The sequence below is a fragment of the Schistocerca serialis genome, chromosome 7, assembly GCF_023864345.2.
Source record: "Schistocerca serialis cubense isolate TAMUIC-IGC-003099 chromosome 7, iqSchSeri2.2, whole genome shotgun sequence".
In the NCBI taxonomy this organism is placed as follows: Eukaryota; Metazoa; Arthropoda; class Insecta; order Orthoptera; family Acrididae; genus Schistocerca; species Schistocerca serialis.
In genome coordinates this window covers 404,995,080-405,006,053 of record NC_064644.1, presented here as the reverse complement: position 1 = coordinate 405,006,053, position 10,974 = coordinate 404,995,080, and positions in this window count along the sequence as shown.

The window sequence follows — 10,974 nt, the reverse complement described above, 5'->3', positions numbered from 1 at the left end:
AGTGAAATACTGAACGATTAATTTCAACAAGATGGTACAACTGCTCATACAGCTCGCCTTTCGATATCACAGCTTGCTGATGTTTATGGTGGTCGCATAATTTCACAGGGACTTTGGCCTCCACGATCGCCTGACCTAACACCACCTGACTTTTTCTTCTGGGGTGCAGGAAAGCAACTGTCTATAAAAACCGACGAAAATCCATCGATGACTTGAAAACTGCAAAATCCATTTTCACTGCTTCTGTTACAGAAGAAATGTTACAGCTTGTGTCTGGAAACATGATTAGACGAATTGAATTGTGTATTCAACAACAGGGGGGACACTTTCAACATTTATTGTGAAAATTTGTAAGTAAAAACTAATACTCAATAAATTAATAACTTGTATTTCACGGAGCTTCGTTTCGGTATATTCACTGCGGCATACGGCACGCGCGGCTAACAATCATAACGGCACTGCGGAGAGACTTTTTGAACACCCCGTACAATGGTATGGCGACATTTAAAATTTGTGCCGGACCGTGACTCTTAACACGGATTTCCCGCTTGTCGCGAGTGGTAACATTAACCATATAGGCTACCCAAGCACGCTTCACCGTCAAACCCAGATTTCTAAATGTCGTCGTCCATGTGCCATTAACCTGTGCGTGTACACTTACTGTAATCCCCGTACAGGGGAGACATTTAATCGAATGTCGATAGCCTGATACCGGCAGTTAAATGCGTTGTTTTAGTGCCTGTGTTTGTAAGAAGTACAATGCAATATTCCTTCTGACATGCATGCATGCGTGTACTTCTTACAACCACAGGCATTGCAATATAGTACCTCTCCCAAGAGTTGTCAGGCACATTTTCTCTGGTGTTTTTTTTGGGAGACATTTGCAATTCTGTTTTTGCAGTATGTAGCTACAGTCAGCCTAAACAAATACAGCTCATGACGTCTTTAACGCGACGGTCAGTCTTACTGGAAAGCGTTGGTTCGATTCTCGTTACAAATAAAATAATTTTTTAAAGCGGAATTTTACGTGTGCATTCGATAGAGGTCCCAAATTACCCCTAATGAAAACGTTCATTACATCGAAATGTATTAACAGTGGCAGTAAAACATAAAGAATGGCAACTCTCGTGCGGCCTTTCCCGCCCTGTCTATCGCCATACAGCAGTGCTGCTCAGTCGCTTGTGGAGTACTGGTTATTCTTATTGTTTTACTGCCCCCGTTGATAAGTATCGATAGAACGAATGTCGCAATAGGTTAATGTGGGACCATTCTATCGAATGGGCAGGTAAACATTTTGCTTTAAAAATTGTTGTGTGAATGTGTGTGTGTGTGTGTGTGTGTGTGTGTGTGTGTGTGTGTGTGTGTGTGCGTGCGCGCAGTTGGATCCAAACCGATGATTTCTACCAACACTGAGCGTCACATTAAAGAAGCGATGAGCAGCATCTGTTTGGAGTGATTCCATCTACGCACTGATGAAATCGAACTGCCAATAACTGCCGTAACCCAAGAGAAAATGAACCTGCTCACTCTTAGGAGAGGCATACTGCGTAAGTGGAGAAGAAACGTAAGGGTAATCGTTCTAGCGACAATTCGGGCTGCGAATGGGGAAATGCACTGATATAACTGATTTTGACAAAGGGCAGATTTTTAATGCTTCGGCGCCTGAGCATGTAGGTAGACGGGTTGAAGGACGATGAAACACGGTTAGGCAACAAGGTGTTGAACATGCGCACACTGAAGCGATGAATGAAAATTTGTACCAAAGGCGGAACTCGAACACAGGACGCCTGCTCACTAGGCTGGTGTGGTAACCTCTACGCCACCCTGGCAAAGTGGCATTGCATGACTGCGAGGACTACCATACCACTCACACTCCTCAATCCAAATTCCTATTCACGTTTCAGGCCAGCTGCAGATCCAGTTTCAGTCCCGGCCTTGGTACAAATTTTCATTTGTCGCTTCAGTCTGCACATACAGGGTGTTCAAAAAAGTGTCGAATACTTTAAAAAGTGGTAGTAATCATCGAAACAAGAAAAAATAGTCAAATAAACACGGGTCCAGAAACTCGTACTTTTAGAGATAAACACGTGTTTATGGAAAGGGCTGCATGACGCTTGGTTGCGGATATTAGCCCAGTCGTTGCACTGGCGCTCCGTCAAATGTGTCGGCAGGCTATTTATGATTTCTTACTCACAATACTCTTCCAGCCATTAGGCAGTCTGCAGTCAGTTCTGCGGTTCGAATCGTGTTGTAGGTCACGTTAGTTTTCGTCCTGTTTGTGTGCCTTATTGTACAGCACTGTCAGCCTGGCTACATATTATGGTGCTTTACCTTCTTCCAAAGGCGGATTCACTTACTTGGTTATTGTTATTGCGCTGTTTTGTACGTACAAATGGTATAGTGCATTTACATTTTCTGTTCCAAATTGCTAATTGGGCAAAACTAGGTACAAATTTACGAAAATAATTGGCGATTTCAACAAATCTAGCAATCTCTTATTACGTGGCGGGCGAAAACGTCTTAAGCTGACAGTACGCTCCTGATCGATCCTAACGCCATCAGCTGAGACCAAGTGCCCAAGAAAGGAAATCTCTCCGCGTATAATTTAATTTTATCGGATTTGACAGTCAACCCCGCCTCACTCAAGCGATCTAAAACCAACGCCAGATGTTGTAAGTATTGATCAAAGCTACGACTGTAGACTACAACGTCGTTAAAATAATTATAAACACAATTAAATTTTAGATTACCCAACACATTATCCAAAAGACGGTAGAGCACTACTGCCCCAGTAGCAAGTCCAAAGGGAACGCGATTGAACTCAAAGAGATTCCAAACCGTTGCAAATACGGTAAGAGGCTTAGAATCCTGAGTAAGTGGTGTCTGGTAATAAGAAAAAGCATTCCGTCTTCAGGCTACAAGTGGCCCATCTGGACCATCCGATCGCCGTGTCATCCTGAATGAGAATACAGTTAGGAGGAGGGTGTGGTCAGCACACCGCTCTCCCGGTCGTTATGATGGTTTTCTGTGACCGAAGCCGCTACTATTCGGTCGTGTAGCTCCTCAATTGGCATCACGAGGCTGAGTGCATCCCGAAAAACGGCAACAGCATATGGCGGCTCCGATGTTCACCCATCCAAGTGCCGGCCGCACCCGACAGCGCTTAACTTCAGTGATCTGTCGGGAACCGGTGTATCCACTGCGGCAAGGCCGTTGCCTTTCTGTTAATAGGCCTGATTTAAATCCAGAACGGAAAAACAGAGTGCTCCAGTGAACCAAGTGAAACAATTGTGAAAACCAGGCATCGGTACCGACTCCAATATGACCTTCTGGTTAAGGCGGCGGTAATCGACGACTGGTCGATAACCTTTACTATGCTGCTTAGAGACCAAGAATATAGGCGAAGCATTTGGGGAAGTAGACGGTCTGATAACCCCATTATTCAACATCTCATCGATTTTACGACGAAATATCCGCATCTTGGGTGGTGACAGGCGGTAAGGGGCCTGCCGCACCCGAACATCATCCATCAAACGAATTTTGCCACAAATACGATCCGTAACCCCCAATCAAGACCTGAGGATAACGTTGTAATAATTGGAGCAAACGAGATGTCTGCACGTCAGACAGATGACCGACATCAAACTGCGAAACGATATTATTAACGGCCTTAAGTGGAACAGATTTACGACAAGTACAGAATCCAAATTTCTCTGCAGGACGAAAAGCAAAGCTAAAGGTATTACTCGCAAAACCGAGCACCAAACCCACCTTGCGAACAAAGTCACAGCCCAACAACAAACTAACTGAAAGCTTCTTAGTTACAAGCAAACGAATAGACCAAGAAAAACTTCCTAGCACAATGTTCCCCCACCAGAGGTAACTTCTGTTCACTGCCCGACATCCCTGCATGGAAGGAGACATAGGAGGAAACCTGCATAGGGCACGGTATTCAAGATATCAGTCATAATGAAGCAAGGAAACGGCGCTGCCGGAATCCAACAGGGCACAAACGGGCTCATGATTAAGCGCGGCACACAAGCGGGGAAGCCATGACCCCGATACAGCTCTAATATGGACCATCCTTGCAACCGTTGTCCCTTCTCTTCTGACGTCATTTACTAGAATGAGCTGCTCGCTGATGTGGACAGTCACAAACCAAATGATCGGGAACACCACACCTAAAACATCGACGCTGGGCAGGAATAGGAACAACTCCTCGCTTAGGCTCCATTACTACAGATGTTGATCTTTCATCCGATGAGCTTGCACAACAGTGTTCATCGGCAAAACCAAGCGCCTCAATACAACTAAGAAGTTGACCCAACTCTGTATATGAGATCGACTCACGAACGAACTGAGTCCGTGATCGATCCTCGGGTCTCATCCCTTGGACTATGACTAGAAATGAGTCACGGTCAGTAACCCTCATATCAAGAGCCCTTACCGCCATTTGAACCCTTTCTATATATTCTGAGAGTTTCTCATCGAACCCCTGCACTCGCCAATAATATTGGCTCTCTAAATGCTGCCGAACCCTTGGTGAAAGTTTACGCTTAATGATCAAGTCTCTTAATTCACCTAAGGTAGCCCGTCCGCGCAAGACCTCAGAAAGAATTTCACTAAGAAGCCCCTTACATAACGGATACAAAAGACGTATCACAACCATCTGGGAAAACTGCTGGGCACTAGTATGTATTTCGAGACTAACAGTAAGCCACAAAACCACTTGAATTTGACTTAAGTCATCAATAATTAACTCCGAAATCCCTTCCACTAAATATATAATAGGATTGGCCAATTTGGCAAACACCTCCGACCCCTGATCCTCAAACACTTGACTACTAAAACCCTGATTATTGTTACCCAGGGAAGCCAAACTCTCATCTTCATCATGAACATCTTCCAATCCTAATACATTGGCCTTAAACTGCAGTTCCTTTACTCTTTGGGTAAGTTGGCTAACCGGTCCCTGCAGTTCTTCATTCAAAGACAACAATTGTAAGTCCTGTAAACGAGAGTGCCTGGTCCTGCACCCGTTCCCTCTGTCTCGAGGTAACACGAGTTCCACGAAGAAAGGTAATATTCCGATTTAATTCATCGACAGCACTACTAATGACATTTAGGGCGACGCTGACCTGCCCGATGAGTTCACTGGAAACGGTTACTAGATTGTTCAATGTACCACGCGACTTAATGACCAAGTCCGCCACCATACCCTACGTATGCTGCTGACGAATGAGTAATTCTTGAACTAATTGATCCTTCATTAAGAAGGTCAGACATACTTAAATACCTTTGTTTACCACAAACCTTAATTAGTTAACAGGTTAGGCTCTGTTATCGAAGCCACGCAAATGAGATAGCAAGTTAAGGTCTACAATACTACTTTTCCATTTAACACGCGTCGTGACGGGGAAAAGGAAGAATCAAATGGTTCAAATGGGTCTAAGCATTATGGTACTTAACACCCGAGGTCATCAGTCCCATCGACTTAGAACTACTTAAACCTAGCTAACCTAAGGACACCACACACATCCATGCCCGAGGCAGGACTCGAACATGCGACCGTGGCAGCAGCGCGGTTCCGAACTGAAGCCCCTAGAACCGCTCGACCACAGCTGAAGAGTCCACCTAATTAATTGAAAGTCACTACTTGGATCCAGTATTTGACGATGCGCTCAAAATCAACAGACATAGGTGAGAGTCAAGTTTGCACTCGCAAACAGCACACGCAGAACACGAGCACAAGGTGAACATGAAATAAACTGCTCCTTGTTCAGTCATTTACGCACCGACGAAACAAATAACCTTTGTGGTATCGATAGCAACGATGCCACGGCGTAGGTGCAAGTTCGTAGGTTGACACTGCGAAACCGACACAGTCCACAGCGCCCTCTAGCCGGCGCTGTGCAGCTCTACGAGCGCCGCTCAGATTCCGCCCATTTGATTCCGAGTACACGACCAAGCAACATTGTTTCTTTTTCATAGTGGGAGAGCCACTACAGATTTTGCCTTTGTAACTTCTATCCGATATTAGGTTGATGTACAGCTTTGCACCTACGTGCTCATCTCTGCCAAAGTTAAGTATTATCAGTTGTATATGTTCATACACCAGTAAAAGAGCTATGACCGATACGCAGTACCGAAGCATTTTACATTTTCCTGCTCTACTCATCTCTTACCTTCGGCCTACCCTTCAGTTTACAGGAGCAGACCCACGCACTGCCTTCCAGGCGGGATACAAAAATCTTCGCCGAATTACTGTAGACGCCGGAATGCCCAGTTGCTTGCAAATATCGCAAACTAATGGTCAAAACGCCTTACTTTAAGTCCAACGACATCCGTAGGATAGGAGTTTCAATGGACAACCAGGCGTCATCCCCGTTGATCCATATGCGACCAAGACAGTAACATTGGCTGCTACACAGCCTTAACGATGCATCACACCTGACACGAGTCACGCCAAACATCAACAAAACGGCGTGGCCTCCTGTACGCTCCCAGACGTCCGCAATTAGAATTTTGTTAGAATCCCTCCTCCAGATCGACGCTCTCTCGCAAACACGGCAGGCAGCCGGCCGCAGTAACGCCACAGCGCCCTCTGGCTAGGGTAAATAAACAGCAGAGCGCGAAGCGGGAATTTCAAAAGGAACGCGCTACAGACAAGGAGGAAACGCAGACAACCAACCGCGACATTTCCTCACGGTTCACACCACTTGTTAGCAAAAGACTACTACTCCTCTAGCGAAATGGCGGATATTATATTCTGCAACGGTTTAGCAAGTGGACGTAGCCTGCGAGCCCGTCCCCTGTACGCTGAAAAATTTCCACAGTGCAGAGTGCCCTCTGATAAGCTGTTCGGCAGACTTTTGCAGCGTCTAAGGGACACTGGTACCCTTGCACCTCGGAAAACTGTGAGTGGAATGCCGCACACTGTCCGCATGCCTGACACGGAGGAACATGTGCTACGTTTGGGTGAAGGAACCCCTGGGATCAGTGTCCGATGATTAGCAGCAGCACATAACGTACCTCATTCTCTAACCTGGGAGGTACTTCATGAACAATTGCTGTAACTATAGCACCTACAAAGCGTTGAGGCCCAAAGGCCACAGCCTCATCATGGCAGACGGCGGTTCTGTCAATGGCTGTTGCAGAAGTGTGCCGCAGATCTATCTTTCACGTCCGAGATTTTATTTACCGATGCGGCAGAGTTCATAAGAGATTGTGTTGTGAATTTCCTTAACTAGCTTGTATGGGCAGATGTGAATCCCCAAGAAATTCAGGAAAGAGAGCATAACGCCGATTCTCAATCAACGTATGGGCAGGCGTACTTGGCGATAGATTAACAGAGCCATACGTGCTATCACAAAGGTTAACTGGGGCTCATTATCTGAGCTTCTCATTAATATATTGTCTATCTTGTCAGAAGCTGCGCCTCTGTAGCAAAGATTAAAAATGTGGTTCGCGTATGATGGCGAACCAGCACACTTTCGTCACAGTGTCCACGAATATCTGACGCAGACATTTCAGGAGCGCTGGATTGGTCGGGGGGCGCCACGCTTTGGCCTGTTCGTTCCCCAGACTACAAACCCCTAGACTTTGGTTATGGGGACACTTGAAGGAATTGCTCACGTCACGCCAACCAACTATATGCGGGCACTACAGGGTCGCGTCTTCAATGCGAGCCAGCAGGTACAACAACAACCGGGTACACTTCGAAGAGTGCGTCATTCCTTACGCCGGAGGTCAGAGGGGTGCATTTTTATGAATGGAAGTCACGTTGAACAACTGTAAACGTGTTTATCGCAGAAAGTATGCATTTCAGGACCCATATTTACTGGACTTATTTTTCTTGTTTCAATAAGTACTACCACCTGTCAAAGTATTCGACACCTTTTTTCAACTACCTGTATACGTCGTAGATGTCTGAGACGTGGAAATGTGACTGGAAATTTTTCTTGTTTCAATAAGTATTACCTCCTGTCAAAGTATTCGACACTTTTTTGAACATCCTATATACATCGTAGATGTCTGAGACGTGGAAAGGTGACTGGAACCATATAAACTACTGGCCATTGAAATTGCTACACCAAGAAGAAATGCAGATGATAAGCGGGTATTCATTGGACAGATATATTACACTAGAACTGACATGTGATAACGTTTTCACGTAATTTGGGTGCACAGATCTTGAGAAATCAGTACCGAGAACAACCACCTCTGGCCGTAATAACGGCCTTGATACGCCTGGGCATTGAGTTAAACAGAGCTTGGATGGCGTGTACAGGTACAGCTGCCCATGTAGCTTCAACACGATACCACACTTCATCAAGAGTAGTGACTGGCGTATTGTGACGAGCCAGTTGCTCGCCCACCATTGACCAGACGTTTTCAATTGGTGAGGGATCTGGAGAATGTTCTGGACAGGGCAGCAGTCGAACATTTTCTGTATCCAGAAAGGCCCGTATAGGACCCAACATGCGGTCGTGCATTATCCTGCTAAAATGTAGGGTTTCGCAGGGATCGAATGAGGGGTAGAGCCACGTGTCATAACACATCTGAAATGTAACGTCCACTGTTCAAAGTGCCGTCAGTGCGAACAAGAGGTGACCGAGACGTGTAACCAAAGGCACCCCATACCATCACGCCAGGTGATACGCCAGTATGGCGATGACGAATACACACTTCCAATTTGTGTTCACCGTGATGTCGCCAAACACGGATGCGACCATCATGATGCTGTAAACAGAACCTGGATTCATCCGAAAAAATGACGTTTTGCCATTCGTGCACCCAGGTTAGTCATTGAGTACACCATCGCAGGCACTCCTCTCTGTGATGCAGCGTCAAGGGTAACTGCAGCCATGGTCTCCGAGCTGATAGTCCATGCTGCTGCAAACGTCTTCGAACCGTGCAGATGGTTATTGTCTTGCAGACGTCCCCATCTGTTGACTCAGGGATCGAGACGTGGCTGCATCAGGATAAAATGACTGTCATCTCGACTGCTAATGTTACGAGACCGTTGGGATCCAGTACGGAGTTCCGTATTAACCTCCTGAACCCACCGATTCCATATTCTGCTACTAGTCATTGGATCTCGACCAACGCGAGCAGCAATGTCGCGATACGATAAACCGCAATAGCGATAGGCTACAATCCGACCTTTATCAAAGTCGGAAACGTGATGGTACGCATTTCTCCTCCTTACACGAGGCATCACAACATCGTTTCATCAGGCAACGCCGGTAAACTGCTGTTTGTGTATGAGAAATCTGTCGGAAACTTTCCTCATGTCAGCACTTTGTAGGTGTCGCCAATGGCGCCAACCTTGTGTGAATGCTCTGAAAAGCTAATCATTTGCATATCACAGCATCTTCTTCCTGTCGGTTAAATTTCGTTCCTGTAGCGCGTCATCTTCGTGGTGTAGCAATTTTAACGGCCAGTAGTGTAGTTGCATTTCATTAAAATGTGTTGGACCTTCATGCGTTATTACAGTACACGGAGGTCAGGGACAATACCCCGCTTTGAAAGGAGGATGAGTGGCGGTTTGTGGCAGAAGACGGGCACAGTGCTGGTGCGGCCACAAGTGTTTCGCATCATTCCGTTCAGCCTACATTGTTGAACACGAGGCTCCGAAACAGATGGCCTCCACGCGTGTGCTGGTTGATCCAACGACACCGCCATTTACGATTGCAGTGGGTAGGGGTTTATCAATATTGGATCGTGGATGGATGGAAATGTGTGCCATAGTCGGACGAATCACGATTCTCGTTACACCAAGTCGATGGCCGTGTCATCCAGACGAACGGCTGATCATAACATGAACCGCAACGGGAGTGCAGAGGGATATGGAGTTCAAATGGGTTTCCACTGTACTTATGATAGTAATCTAAGCCATCAAGACAGGTATGGGACTACATGAACAGGAGAACTTTCCGCATTGCAAGCCCAGATCTGTGCCACAGTGGTTTGAGGAGTCTTAACTGTGAACCCATGCTGATGTCTCGGACACCAAATTAGCCAACCCGATGGAACATGACGCCAGCTACGCTCCTACAAAACACCAGATCGTAATTTAAGGGAATTACATGACCTGTGCGAAAACATCTGATGCTACTTACCTCCGGAAACCTACTATGGACTTGCTGTGAACCCATGTTGATGTCTTGGACACCAAATTAGCCAACCCGATGGAACACATCTGAGACGCCAGCTACGCTCCTGCAAAATACCAGATCGCAATTTAGGGGAATTACATGACCTGTGCGAAACATCTGATGCTGCTTACCTCGGGAAACCTACTATGGACTTGCTGTGAACCTATGTTGATGTCTTGGACACCAAATTAGCCCACCATATGGAACACATCTGAGGCGCCAGCTACGCTCCTGCAAAATACCCGATCGCAATTTACGGCAATTACATGATCTGTGCGAAACATCTTATGCTCCTTACCTCCGGAAACCTACTATGGACTTGTAGAGTACATGCTACGCTAAATCGCTCCTGTATTGCGTTTCAAATATGGATCAAAACGTTATTACCCAAGTGGTCACAATGTTTTGGCTCATTCTGTGAACTGTACACTCTATACTTAACGGGGAGCCGTTGTTTATATTGAAGTAATATAGAAAAGACTTTCATTTTTTGTCTTTATTAGACCTTGCTCAACCGTCTGACACTTGTTAAACAGGAATGCGTCCCCACTGCATAAAGGTCTTTCATGAGAACGAAATCGATCTTAGTTTACAGTTTCGGATCAGTTAGTCACTTCTCCCATAGATTATCATCCTATGCGATACGATTAAGCCATCTTCCATCATTTCCACTCTCCCAGGACTGTTCCTTATTTTCGCTGATCCACCTAAATATGTCTGTCCCACTAACTGCGTTAAATAAATATAACGACGAAATAAATCATGTACATCATTTTGTAACACGTCGCTGCTGGCGGCTCGTCCTAACGCAGAA